The 14,720-nt window shown below is 40.8% G+C and overlaps 1 protein-coding gene across 5 annotated transcripts in view; it reads right to left on the bottom strand.

The window, feature by feature from the left end:
• The window catches only part of LOC129775968 (active breakpoint cluster region-related protein), a 151,049-nt gene that overhangs the window by 112,648 nt on the left and 23,681 nt on the right, over positions 1 to 14,720 (bottom strand). The window contains exon 1 of one of the 5 annotated variants that reach the window (XM_055781564.1): positions 4,483 to 4,596. The exons of 3 other annotated variants lie outside the window; for them this stretch is intronic. The gene's annotated coding sequence lies outside the window, so the exon portion shown is untranslated. Of the gene's footprint in view, positions 1 to 4,453; positions 4,597 to 14,720 lie in introns of those variants that run through there. One more of the 5 variants, XM_055781646.1, reaches the window with a different exon arrangement.

Raw genomic sequence — 14,720 nt, 5'->3', positions numbered from 1 at the left:
TTTAATATCCTTTACAATATTTGCTATACAGCTAGTGATTTGGTTGGGGGCACTTTTTACTCCCTTACCCGGCCAGGCCCTTTAGTGAGCAGGATATATGAAAGCATATCTACTAATGCAGTCTGAATAACCGATCTAAAGCGTTGTGATCGTACCCGCTTTTGTAGTTCGTGTTAGGACAACACATTCCGCAGTGCAAAAAAAAACATGCGGCTACAGAAGTACCCCCGGCTTGCGTGAATCAACAACTTCAGTTTCTACTTTTTATACTATAGAGGCTTTAAACTTGAAATTCATTCGCCTATAGCAGTCTTCAGAATGCAACGCGGCGCTGATGTGTAACAAGATTTTTGCACTCAGTTGAGCTACCACTTCTTGTGTACACACGCGCTCTGGCGATTGATCATGCTCCGAAACACAGATGAAATGTTTGGTTGTCAGCGCCGTTTATGCGCCCAGTTTTGCGCTGAGTTTTACGCGGAATTTTGCGCCGTATTTCTATACTGCGCGCTTGAATCTGGATTGCTCTCTCTGTTGAGATATTTTTCTTCACACAAGCGTAAACGGTTCGTGTGGAGACGCGCTGTTGTTTTTATGCTTTGCTTAGAACGAGCGAAGACAAAGCGGGTGCTAGAATTTGATGTGTATGTGTGTGTGTATATAGAATGAGGCGCGCATCACACAAGTGAGAGGAGATGTTTAGTCTCTGAATTCTGCGCCGGGTACATTTTGCGCTGTCGTGTTTATGAATTTTGTGCACTTCGCACCAAGAGAGAATACGTGTTTGTTTTGAATAAAAGTACAAAAGTTATTCCTCCAGGCACCTTTGTTTTGAAATTCATCTTAGGAAAACACATTTCGGTGTGAACAAAAATACCCCCGACTTGCATGTACTGGTCGGACTCGATTGTATACAGACTTGAGTATATACTGACTCGATTATATATGATTCTATTATATACAGCTTTAGACTCGATTATATAGTTTGAAAAAAAAAATGTTTTTTTCATATTTAAAAAAAAATGTAATCTGTCAACATTAAGGTGAAATTCAATCGGCTATTACAAGTAAAGTGGAGTAAACTACGTGATTTTTGATGTCCTTGATCAAACTCTCGCCAGGAATAGTTTATAACGATATTGCAGCGAAACTATAAAAAAGATACAAGTTGGGCATCAACGCTTTAATTTGGTTGATAGAAATAATTTAGCTTGTTTGAATTTTCGGGTTAAAATTAACACCTTCAAAACCACTATCTTTAAAGTTTTGCACTTTCAAAATGTTACAGGCAAACCTTTTTTTGTGCGGGGGTTAGGGACCGCACAAAAAAGTCGTATAAAAAAAATCGTGCAAAACTTCATCAGCAGCTTTAAAAGATCGTGTTCGGTACACATGTTGAAAAAAACTTTTTTTGTGCGGTAGATAGGGACCGCATAAAAAAGTTTCCCCCAAAAAAAAAACTCAAATCCACGTCATTCACCGTTCAATTTCCTTTTGTTTCCCTGCTTTGCGATGGGACACTTTGCCTTTTCGGTTACGCGTGGCTGTTGTTTTTGCTTTTAGTTGCATGTCGAAACGTGTTGCTGTTAGAAATCATGTCATGCAAAAACTTAGAGCATTTGATGAGAGGAGGGGAATGATTACAGAAGTGGATAATTAAGACGCAAATATGCTTTTTCGCACTGAAATGCATATAAACCATCGAAAAAAAACTAAATGGACGATAACTTTGTCAAACGCGTTTTTCTTTTCATACACCGCACAAAAAAAATCGCACAAAAACAGGTTTTACTGTATTTAAATTCAATTTAGATATTTCGCAGCTATATCCTGTTCTAAATTGTGTCATATTTAAAATTGAAGCAACAGAATCATCCTACGTAGAATACTTTTTGAAGTAGAACCAGTTTAAGACAAACAAATTCCGGAACAATAAAAAAAGTTCAATAACTCTGTTATTGTTGAAATTCGATCATATGCGTAGCGGGATTTCATCAAATATGATCATCTGTCACCTCCAGAGAGATTTTGGATAAATTTATTTTTTTCATGTGAGAAAGGTGTTTTCTGACTTTGTGGACATGAATCAAAAATTAAATTCTTTTTTCATATTCAACAAAGAAAAACATACATATATAAAAACAAACAAAAACATTTTATTTTATTTGATTATATGCAGTGAAAATAAATCGGAGACTGTATATAATCGAGTTCGACCTGTATTTGCAAAGCGGATTCCCGGAGGCGCATTGATTTTGAAGTCTGTGTTGGGGAAACCGTAAATTGGATCAATAACATTTTATTCATTGTGATAAATGCGTAGAAAGACAGGTTATCGACAGGTTAGTAACCGTGTAATTCATTTTTCTGGTTTCAGTATGAAGCGTCTCTATTGTTCTTAAGACGAAGCAACGAACAAGAAGGTCAGTTCACTGAACTTCTACGCATAACTTTTGATGGTTAAGCAGGATGTGAACAACCATTTGCTGCGATATCGTCGATTGTTCTAACAGTACGGGATCGAGACTTAGCGCCTGAATATCTCTAGATTCAATTAAGAAAATTTGAGAGAGATGCTACAAGTTCAGAGAGAAATGTCAACATATTGGATGTCCTGAATTGACCTAACATAATGTTTCCTTAACCGCTTTACTAACAATTGCACTTACAAAAATTGAATGTAATCGATATCTTATCTAAAAGTGGTTAATTTAATAACTGAATGAAAATCGAGTGACCTCATCTGTTATCGTTTGCGAATGTGCGATCAGAAAAAAATATCACAAAAAACATGAATGCTCGAAATTATTTAAATGAAAACACAAATTTTGGGCATGTCGAGGTTCACTGAGTCTGATTTAGTTTTTCCTATCGGTTCCTCGATATTAAAATCTGAACTTGATGATTTTTGACATAAAATTACATCTTTCGGGAACATATTGGGGGTTAAAATTTAAAAACGGAAAATCGATTGCATCACGAAAATTGTCCAATTTCGAGTGCTTATTGCTCAGTCATTTCCTGATGGATTTACGAGACTTTTGGATTAATCGATTTGGGCATTCCATAAAAAATGTATTACAGCGAAGAAAATTATATATTTTATGAAACTAACTATCGAACAATTGAAAAATGTCAAGCATTATCAAAACGAAAATTCTGCGCTCTGATTGGTCGATTGGTACAAGCAATCTGCGCTCTTCTTGTTATTCATTCAATCGAATACGGGACTGTGCAATGAATTATGCGTTTCAACGCTGCAACGAATTCCACGTTTCGATTGGTCCTATTTGCGCCAACCACGCCCTTCCCCCTCCCTGTTTCACCGGCCGGATGGAACAAGCGACACGATTAATTGTACCCGTGCACAATTATAAAAGCCATGCTCCGCGATTTCAGTGTTTTGGTGTTACTCTAGACAGCGAGCGGATTTGAAAAAACTGAAAAAACTTCAACGCTGCAACGAATCCCTCGTTTCGATTGGTCCCATTTACGATACCGAACTTACAGAAAAATGTCACCAAGAAAAAAAATCCTCGGTTTTTTTGTCAAAGTTGACAATTAATCTCACAGAGTACAAATGCTCAAATGAGATCAAAGAACCCCTCGTCCCTAAATATTCAATTCACAACACCACAATCGCTAGCATTTATCGGAGTGACTGAGGCAAATTTTTACAGTTATCATCGCCGTTCTGTCCGTAGCCTTTGCAAAGTGTGCGGTTTCAGAGCTTCGAGACAACTCGTCTCTTCCACGTTTAAAACAAACACCGTGTTTGTTTGTTTCCCAAAGTTTTACTGCCCCAAAGCCCATCGAAGCCAACACGACACTCAGACAGAGTTCGACTAGACGAATAACTACTCCCCATTGATAACACCGAACTGTAGGGTGGAGGTAACTCGTTGCGCACTGCGATTTCGCAACAACCAAAGAGAAAAAAAAACACGCGCGATGGAGGGGGAGTTGAATCATCAGTCGCAAGAGCATAACATTTTCGCGTTTTGCTTTTGATCCACTTTTCCTCCGCCGGCCTGATGTGGGTTGAGTTTTCCACCCAAGGTGGGGTGTGCTGTTATTGTGTCGATTGTACACACATAGTTTGGTGGCGCTTTCGTAATCCCACTTCGACAAGACGTAATTCTCGATGGCGCAGCCCCATTATCACAGACGCAATTTTCGCTTCCTGCACTCACAAACAACCACATCATATCAACAAACCCGAGCACGCAATTTTCCTTCGCTCCGCTTGAAATGTAAAATTTATGAAACAATGTCATACACGATTGTCAAATTTCCGAGAATCGGTTGTGAGTGGGTAATTTAAATAACTCTTCACGCCCCGATCGCGAGCATTTCGCGTTTCTAGAGACCCGCGCTGTTGTTCTTATTCTCCAGCGTATTATCGAGCACATTAGTCACACGGTGCGCGGTGCGGCACTGCGAATACACTCACGTCAACAGGTGTATACACAACTGCAATACCTTCGAGAAGTCACAGGACGGGGATATGTCGCGAAATTGACCGAAATTTATGCTTTTTTTGAACTCGCGTCTCGGTACTTTAAACCGACACCGGTAGCATATGAGGCAGGTTCGAACTAGACTGAATTCGTCGGCATGGGCGTTGTGTGCGGTTAACAGGCACTGGGTCCACTTGATAGCAGCAGCAGCGGTGGGAGGGAAGGTATTTGGTAGATGGGTAATGCCATCAGAGCCGAGAGAGAGAGAGAGATCGGGTCAATTTTTCCTATACATTCCATATCGCGCTACCGCCGCCGTTGCTTTTGGGGTTGTATTTGTGTGCGCGAACGGTAAATACGGTTCATAGCGTTCGCAGTGTGCACCGTGGTGCGATATCAATTCTTCGAGACCTCTTCGAGGGGGAGTCAATTTAAAGGCAATTTGAAGGGTTGCCAGTTCGCAACGATTCGTCCTAAAACAATGGGGGGGTTACCCGTGGTCTCGTGAATGAAACATATTTCTCCATCCCTCCGTCAATTGAATTTCTACCACTCGCGTTGTAGCGCTCATCTCGAACAAAACAAATGCGACCCATCACTACCGAGAATTGCAATGACATTCAAAGCGGTAAGAACATCAACATTCGTTAACTGTGCGCGGCTGTGTATGTGTGCATAACCCCAGCGTGGAGCACGTCTCGCAAACAAACCCCAACTGCACGACAAAACATGTGTCTATAACTACTGTTTCACCATTTCCACCATCCAGCGAGGAATCGCTCGACAAACAACGATAGTCACCAGCACCTGCGCGAGTTGTGTGCAGTGGTATCAGAAAATTTGCAATTTTTCTTCAAAAACTTTCGAGATGAATTCGCTTCAACACAATATACAGGTCGGACTCGATTATCCGGGATTCGATTATCCGGAATTTTAGACTCGATTATCCGGAGTATTTTATTTTTGATTTTCGGAAATTTTGAATAATTTGTATAATAATTCTATATTGAATAGCTAATATGGGTATCAAAAGAAAGGGCTTGACTAGTAGAATGCAGTTATTTATGAAAAATGTAAATCCAAGATGGCGGCCACTACAAAATGGCGGATTACATATTTTCTCAGAATCCCATCAATATGGGTGTCAAACGAAAGGGCTTGACTAGTAGAATGCAGTTATTTATGAAAAATACAAATCTAAGATGGCGGCCACTACAAAATGGCGGATTACATGTTTTCTCAGAACCCATCAATATGGGTATCAAACGAAAGGGCTTGACTAGTAGAACACCGTTACTTATGAAAAATGCAAATCCAAGATGGCGGCCACTACAAAATGTCGGATTTCATATTTTCTCAAAACCCCATCAATATGGGTATCAAATGAAAGGGCTTGACTAGTAGAACACAGTTATTTATGAAAAATGCCCAAAAATGTATCAAAAGAAAGTTCTCGACTAGTAGAACATAGCAGATAATGAAAAATCCAATTTCAAGATGGCCGCAGTCCCCGAACAACTAATTACTTTTTGAATGGTTTCATTCAGCTTGACCTGTTTCTATGTATGTTTGAATGTTTGTTGGGTTGTCCCACATTAATAGAAAATTGACCCCGTTCCTGTTGAATGATTGATCTGAAATTTGGAACATACATTTAATTCTACTGTCATTATAAAACTGCGTATTCCATGATCTTGAAAAATTCAATTTGGCTGCCGCAAAAAAAAATGACTGAACGGCTTGATTTGGAGGATACCCTACACTATGAACAACATAAATTCGAAAAGGTCGCCGCCACAAAATGGTCGACTATGTATTTTTTTTGCAATCCCCTTAATATTGGTATCAAATGAAATGATTTGACTAATCGAATACAGTACAGGTCAGACTCGATTATATACAGACTCGATTATGTATGATTCGATTATTTACAATTTTGGATTCGATTATATTCAGTTTGGAAAAAAAAATTTTTTTATATTTCAAATATGACTTATTTCATGAAGAAATGTAACCTTTCAACGTTAAGGTGAAGTTTAAGTGGCTACCGCATGTACAGTGGGATAAAAGTCGTGATTTTTGAAGATTTTGCTTGAATTCTCACCAGGAATTGTCTATATCGATTTTTATTTATTTATAATGATACTACATCCCATTGAGAGATTAGATCTTCTTCACAATTTTTCGCCAATAGTCCCGATCCATGGCTGCAGTTCTCCAACTCCCGGCTGCACCGATTCTTGCCAAGTCCTGCACCACCTGGTCCAACCACCTCGCTCGCTGGGCCCCTCTCCTTCTTGTTCCTACCGGATTCGATGCGAACACCATCTTTGCAGGGCTGCTGTCCGGCAATCTTGCAACATGTCCTGCCCATCGCACTCGTCCAGCCTTGGCGACTTTCTGAATGCTGGGTTCGCCGTAGAGTTGCGCCAGTTCGTGGTTCATTCTCCTTCTCCATACTCCGCTTTCCTGTACACCACCGTATATTGTTCTGAGCACTCGGCGTTCGAAAACTCCAAGCGCTTGTGAGTCCTCTTCAAGCATCGTCCATGCTTCGTGCCCATAGAGAACAACCGGTCGAATTAGGGATTTGTACATGGTACACTTCGTACGGAGTCGGAGTTTGTTGGACCTCAAGGATTTGCGGAGCCCATAGTAGGCACGACTTCCATTGACAATGCGTCTTCGAATTTCACGGCTGTTGTTGTTGTCAGTTGTTATCAACGAGCCAAGGTAGACAAATTCCTCTACCACCTCGAGCTCGTCGCCGTCGATCACAACACTACTACCAAGAAGAACTCTGTTGCGATCAGTCCCTCCAGCTAGCATGTTTTTAGACTTAGACGCATTGATCCCAAGCCCAATCAGCCCTGCTTCGTGTTTCAGTCGGGTATACAAGTCGGCTACCGTCGCATGTGTTCTTCCGATTATGTCCACGTCGTCGGCGAAGCAGATAAACTGACTAGACTGGTTGAAAATCGTGCCCCGCATGTTGAAGCCCGCTCTCCGCATAACACCTTCCAGCGCCACGTTGAAGAGCAGACAGGAGATTCCATCGCCTTGTCGAAGTCCCCTGTGAGTCTCAAATGATTCCGACAGCTCACCTGAGATCCGCACACTGCACCGCACACCGTTCATCGTTGCCTGAATCAGTCTTGTCAGCTTTCGGGGAAAGCCGTGTTCGTCCATGATCCTCCATAGCTGTCGTCGGTCGATTGTATCATATGCGGCCTTGAAGTCGACGAAGATGTGGTGTGTAGGGACCTGATACTCGCGGCACTTTTGGCGGATCTGCCGCAGTGTAAAAATCTGGTCCGTCGCCGAGCAACCGGGCATGAATCCGGCCTGATAACTTCCCACAAATCTACTTGCTATTGGCGATAGGCGGCGCAAGAGGATCTGAGACAAAATTTTGTAGGCACCATTCAGGATTGTGATGGCACGATAGTTCCCACAATCCAACTTGTCGCCTTTTTTATAGATGGGGCAGATTACCCCGTCCTTCCACTCCTCCGGTAGCTGTTCTGTGTCCCAGATCCTGACTATCAACCGGTGCATACACTCTACAAGTTTTCTCGGACCTCCCTTGAAGAGCTCCGCTACGAGGCCATCCTTACCAGCTGCTTTGTGGTTCTTGAGCTGATTAATGGCCTCCTTAACTTCACCCATCGTCGGGGGTGGTACGTCGTCGTTGTTCATTGCACCGGTGTAGTCCTCCTCAACGCCGTCTAGGTCTCCTGTCTGCGCGCTGTTCAGGTGTTCATCGTAGTGCTGCCTCCACCTTTCGATCACCTCGCGTTCGTTCGTCAAGATGCCTCCTTCCTTGTTTCTGCACATTTCGGCCCGCGGCACAAAGCCTTTGTGCGAGGCGTTTAGTTTCTTGAAGAACTTCCGCGATTCTCGAGAACGATAAAGCAGCTCCATCTCCTCACACTCTTTCTCTTCCAGGCGGCGCTTTTTTTCCCGAAAGAGATGTGTTTGCTGCTATCGTTTCAGTCTGTATCGTTCCACGTTTTGTCGAGTCGCTCGTTGCAGCATGGCTGCGCGTGCTGCATCCTTCTCGTTCAGGAGCGCTCGGCACTCGTCGTCAAACCATTCGTTCCGTTGTCCTCGTTGTTCATACCCGATGACGGTCTCTGCTGTGCTGCTAATTGCTGATTTTAAGGAGTTCCAGCATTCATCGAGGGGAACAGCATCCAGTTCGTCTACCCCCGGTAACGCAGCTTCAAGACGCTGCGAATATGTTGCAGCAACGTTCGGCTCCTGTAGTCGTCGTAGGTGGTACCGTGGTGAGCGCTGGTGTCTTATATCGATATTGCAGCCAAATTAAGAAAGATAGAAGTTGTGCGTCAAAGAACAAATTGTGGAGCGGTTGAAGAACTTTATTTTAATTTCGACTTCCTTCGACTTGCACTGAGGTCACGCGTATTCTAGAGCTGACCCCTCGGAATGCATTGAAGGCGTGTTATTTGGCTTAAGAAATCTCAACTAAGTATTAATAAATGACGCTAGTTAATGCATACGTTAAGACAGCAAAAGTTTCACAGGGAACGTTAATGCCATTCAAGAAGAATCTAGTTTAATATAAATTTTAAGGATAAAATTAATAATAACACATTAAAATTATTAACTTTTAAGTGTTTCACTTCGAAAATTTAATAACATTTTCGCATGCATTCACTAATATTGTTGTTCCACTACTATATCTTGTACTAAATTTTTTCATCTTTCTAATGAAAGCATCAGAATCGTTCTCCGTAGCGTACTTTTTAATGTAGAGCCAGTATGAAGAAACAGAATCCGAAACAAAAAAAAAAGTTCTGTAACTCTGTCATTGTTAAAATTCGAACATATGTGTAGGAGGATTTTGTTCATCAAATATGTTCGTCTATCACCTCCTGAGAGAATCTGGATAATTTTTTTTCATGTGAGAAAGGTTTTCTGACTTTAAGGGGATGAATCAAAATGAAAAATTCCTCTTTTATTTTCAAAAAACGAAAAATACATGCAAAAAAAACAAATAAAGAAAAAAAATTGTTTTGACTCGATTATCCGGAGTGAAAAAAAAAAATCAATACTTCGGATAATCGAGTCCGACCTGTACTACTAAAAATATAATAAATTAGAAATATTTTTTAAATATCTCGAGAATGGCTGCATTTAGAAGGAGATTCATAATCTGTAGCTGAAAATGATTGTTAACATACAAAAATTCGATGTTTCGAAAATTCATAAAAAATCGATGTTCCACAAAGTTCGTCAAAAATAGTTTTACCATCTTGGACTTATTTTTTAAATTTTCTACATGACTTCTTTTTCATATAAAAAAATAAAAAAATAAAAATAACAAATACATATTTTGGATATTACAAAATAAAGTTTTTTTTTGTAAATAAAATGTAAATAAATAAATAAAAAAAAATCTCCGCGTATATTTTTTTCACCTTTAAACATAAATACTCTACAACTCTTTCTAAGACACTATTTTGGTACGGCGCGCAGTTTTCAAGATACAAATTATCAAAGATTTCGCCCTTTTCAAAAGTTACAGTTGAGTGAAAAAATTCCTAACTGCTGTGGAAAACTCATATTTCCTCCAACCCAAACGGAATACAAACTTTCATTCGAATCAAAAATACATGTTACTAAAATCTATATTCTAAGGACAATTTCATTTGGAATTGCTCAGAACGGGTCGGCCTCATGAGGGACATGGAATGAAACCAACGTTTTATCGGATGTTAGAACTTGATAAGTGCATTAGAAACCATCCTTCAAGAGAGTAATTGAGGGACTCTGACCACGTTTTGTTTGGCTTTGATGGTGATGGATTGCAGCATTTGTTGCCGGTTAAACTTCTTTGGCAGATTCAGAAAAATTGCTATCGACGTAGGTCGTCACTTCAATCGCTCCAAAGACCAGTTATATTAATCGAAAGGGAATTCAAAAATTGCTCGCGGATAGCCATCGATAGACAATACTTTAATTGATACATCGATTTATTTGGTTCCGGCATAAACGCATTTGGGAACGAAAATACGGACCGAGTTGACTGGTGTTAAGCAAAAATTTAATAGATAGATTTCTACGTCAGCAGTCGCTTCCTGCTCATACTTACCCACCGATAATGTCGCGATCTTTTCCACCAGATAACGGAACGGTCGCTATTACTTTATATTTGCATATCATTCTCGCCAAAAGAAGCATCGAAAGAATGTCCTCATTTTGGTGGCGAATCGAAAACAACAGCAACACAAAGAAGTGTGCGTCTAACGCGTAGCCCCTGAGTTATTTACATTCATAAAAATCTTTCACGAGTACGAGACCAAGACCAAAACATGTTTATCTGGACTTTATAACATTTTCGAACGGCGCAAACACACTTTAATTCGAATCAAAAAAAAACTATAAAACCGAGAGACAGAATAATCATGTTCATAAAAAGAGGGGTTGCACAGACCGTCGCGTTCTGTGCCACATTCCCTTCGCCTGCGCCAAATGATCCAGAACGAAAGGATTTAATGAGATTAGTGGATGAATGATTACTGCACACAAGCTTGAGCGTCATAAGGCAGGGAGCAGGCAGGAAAATGCTTCCTCCCCTCGGGGCACTCACAGGAGTAATTAGAGTTTCCCTTTACTGCCAGAACATTGCAAACACCCTCGAGCAGTGACTTCCTGTGTCTTGTTGCTGTTGCTGCTGCCTTTAGAGGATTTACTTTATACACAACACTTCTGTCACCCATCACAGACAATGTATGCTGCTGCTGCTGCTGGTGGTGAAAGAGCTTCTTTAAGTCTCGAGTTTGCGCGTGTGTGAGTCATCTCATGATAAGATAAAACACATACACACCCCACAGAGTGGGACCGCTAGACATTGCCAAACGGGTTCGAGTGTATAATTATTCAGCGCGCCTACATTCAAACGGATGATACCGAAGGTAAATATCACATGTCCTCTTCTTCTGCTGGCGGTCGTTGAACAGATGATAAGCCGCCGCCGTCGGTGTCGACACGACAGCAGCAGCAACGGCCACACAACTGTCAAAGTAAATAGGGTTGGCAGGGTGGAGGATATTCACACTAAATTGGTATCTTTAAGTTGCTTACGCTGTAGAATGCCATTGAATGCGGGTATTCATTATCGACAGCGAACTAAAAGATTCTACATCATACATCGCGTCTCTAAGTAACGAACGGGTTACCAACAGTTTGCGGTTTCTGTGTTTCAAACTTATTCGGGTTTGTTACGGTTTCATGGTTCATCGCCCAACAGTGTGATTGGTATTTAAAAATTTGCACTTGTGAATAACAAGTTTGAATTTATGCACGAATTGCGGTGTCTTGCCGGCGATTGTCAATTCCAATGCTGGTCACGTCCTTGTAGATTGTAGAGCCCATATCGTGTTGGGTGACCGACTTCATTCGTGGCTAAGAATATCTCCAAAATTCTGCGGCGGGAATTTCGACATCAACACAAAATATTTTATTAAAGGGTGTGTCACATCAAATTGCATCACGGAAAAAACTCTGTAGAAATTCGCCCAGTAGACCGATCCTTTTGAAAATTTTAGACAGTAAAATAAAAACTATTAAAAAATTTTTGGCATTTTCTTTTTATTCATACTTCGAGCCCAAGCCCGTATGCTCGCACCTTCCTCTTTACCCCGTCCATAAGGTTCTGTACAACGTCAGGTTGTAGTTTTTTTTTGAACAGAAATCCATTTTCTCTTGAAGTCCGCCTCCGATTTGACAACTTTTGGGTTCTTCCGGAGGGCCTGCTTCATAATCGCCCAATATTTCTCTATTGGGCGAAGTTCCGGCGCGTTGGGCGGGTTCATTTCCTTTGGCACGAAGGTGACCCCGTTGGCTTCGTACCACTCCAACACGTCCTTTGAATAGTGGCACGAAGCGAGATCCGGCCAGAAGATGGTCGGGCCCTCGTGCTGCTTCAATAGTGGTAGTAAGCGCTTCTGTAGGCACTCCTTAAGGTAAACCTGCCCGTTTACCGTGCCGGTCATCACGAAGCGGGCCCTCCGCTTTCCGCAAGAGCAGATCGCTTGCCACACCATGTACTTGTTGGCAAACTTGGATAGTTTCTGCTTGCGAATCTCCCCCGGAACGCTGAATTTGTCCTCTGCGGAGAAGAACAACAGGCCCGGCAGCTGACGAAAGTCTGCTTTGACGTAGGTTTCGTCGTCCATTACCTGGCAATGCGGCTTCGTCAGCATTTCGGTGTACAGCTTCCGGGCTCGCGTCTTCCCCACCATGTTTTGCCTTTCGTCGCGGTTAGGAGCATTCTGAACCTTGTATGTACGCAGGCCTTCCCGCTGCTTGGTCCGCTGGACGAATGAACTTGACAAATTCAGCTTATTGGCGACATCCCGGACCGAACTTCTCGGATCACGTCTAAACTGCTTAACTACGCGCTTGTGATCTTTTTCACTGACGGAGCATCCATTTTTGCCGTTCTTCACCTTCCGGTCGATGGTTAGGTTCTCGAAGTATCGTTTTAGTACTCTGCTGACCGTGGATTGGACGATTCCCAGCATCTTACCGATGTCCCGATGTGACAACTCCGGATTCTCGAAATGAGTACACAGGATTAATTCACGACGCTCTTTTTCGTTCGACGACATTTTTCCAAATTTACGAAAAATTGACAGTGAAGCATGGCCAACGTGATCTATACACTCTTATCTGATTATAAGCGAAAGCTGAAGATATAATTCCTAAAAATTTAATTTCTACAGCGTTTTTTCCGTGATTCAATTTGATGTGACACACCCTTTAGATGTTATGTTTGACTTACACTTAATATGGATCCCAATTTACCACAGAAAAACGAATGAAAAAATGAGTGGGTTATATCTATGGGACTACCGTGGCTTGGTAATCATTTGTTTGTATTGATTAAATTATTGATTGAGTGAAACAATATTCGAATTCATTTGAATTCGGAAATTGTTTGCTGTGTAAGTAAAGAATTTGAACAAATGCCAGGTAATGTAAGGTACCTTGGTTTTGATGGCTGTGTTGGGGAAACCGTAAATCGGGCCAATCAAAACTGGGCAGTTAGGATATCTAAACGTCCTAACTGCTTAATATTTTACAGTTATTCAATTCATCTCAGGAAAACTAACATTTTATTAATTTATTATTAAATAATTTTATTATTTAATAATAAATATTCGATTTACTGTCAATTTATGCAAACATCTTTCCGATCTATTAAGAAATGATCGAAATATAAGCATTCGAAATTTTTAATTTTTTTCCTGCATGTTCTGTGTTTAGGTTTCCGTTTTACCCCCCATATACTCCGGTTAGACGTAGTCCCACGCCAAAACCCATCATATCTAACTGTAGGTAAACATTCTATTAGGTATATTGAAGAGGATGTGTTTCGTTGGATCGTTTGCGATATATGGATCACGCCACCAGCCAATGGAAACTATCACATTTCGTTCTTGTTTCGCCGAAGATCTCGGACAAACAACATCATGGCGCGCAAAGAATATTCTGTATTTTACAGATTTTTTGCCAAATTTCAGATACAGAATCTGCATATAAAGAATTACAGATTTTCAGCAAAAATACAGAATTTACAGATTTTTTTTGAAATTCAATTTTAAATATTAAATTTATTACAGTGCATACATAAATACCTTGATTTATAAAAAAAGGTAAGTGGTTGTATCTAGGACACGACCGCATATTTTCGACGTAGAACTACGCAATTATATTATGCAATCCACTTCTTTACCACTTCGAATATGATTTTAGAATGCATCGAAATTGTTCTAATAGATTATGTTCTTCGTTACAAATAAATTTGATGAACGTCCTTTTACGTTTGATATGATGCCTAGGACTACCAAAATAACATATGCCGGTCTGCACAACGACAAGCGAGTACATAAGTACTCAACACCAAAAAATAGCCCCGACTTACATGTATTTGCAAAGCGGACTCCCCCAGGCACATTAATTTTGGAGTCCGTGTTAGGGAAACACAGCTCGGTGGGAACAAAAACACCCCCGACTTACATGCATATTTGCAGAGCGGATTTCCACAGATACATCGATTTTGAAGTCTGTGTTGGGGGAACCGTAAACCTGGCCAATCAAAACTTGGCAGTTAGGGCGTTTAGATAACGCTTGACATTTTACAGTTATTCAATTGTTCATCTCATGAAAAATAATATTTTATTAATTGTGATAGACGCGTAGAAATATTCCCTATCAATTGATGCAAAC

This window comes from Toxorhynchites rutilus, chromosome 1 (genome assembly GCF_029784135.1).
Source record: "Toxorhynchites rutilus septentrionalis strain SRP chromosome 1, ASM2978413v1, whole genome shotgun sequence".
Lineage (NCBI taxonomy): Eukaryota > Metazoa > Arthropoda > Insecta > Diptera > Culicidae > Toxorhynchites > Toxorhynchites rutilus.
This window is presented reverse-complemented; position numbering and strand designations above follow the sequence as displayed.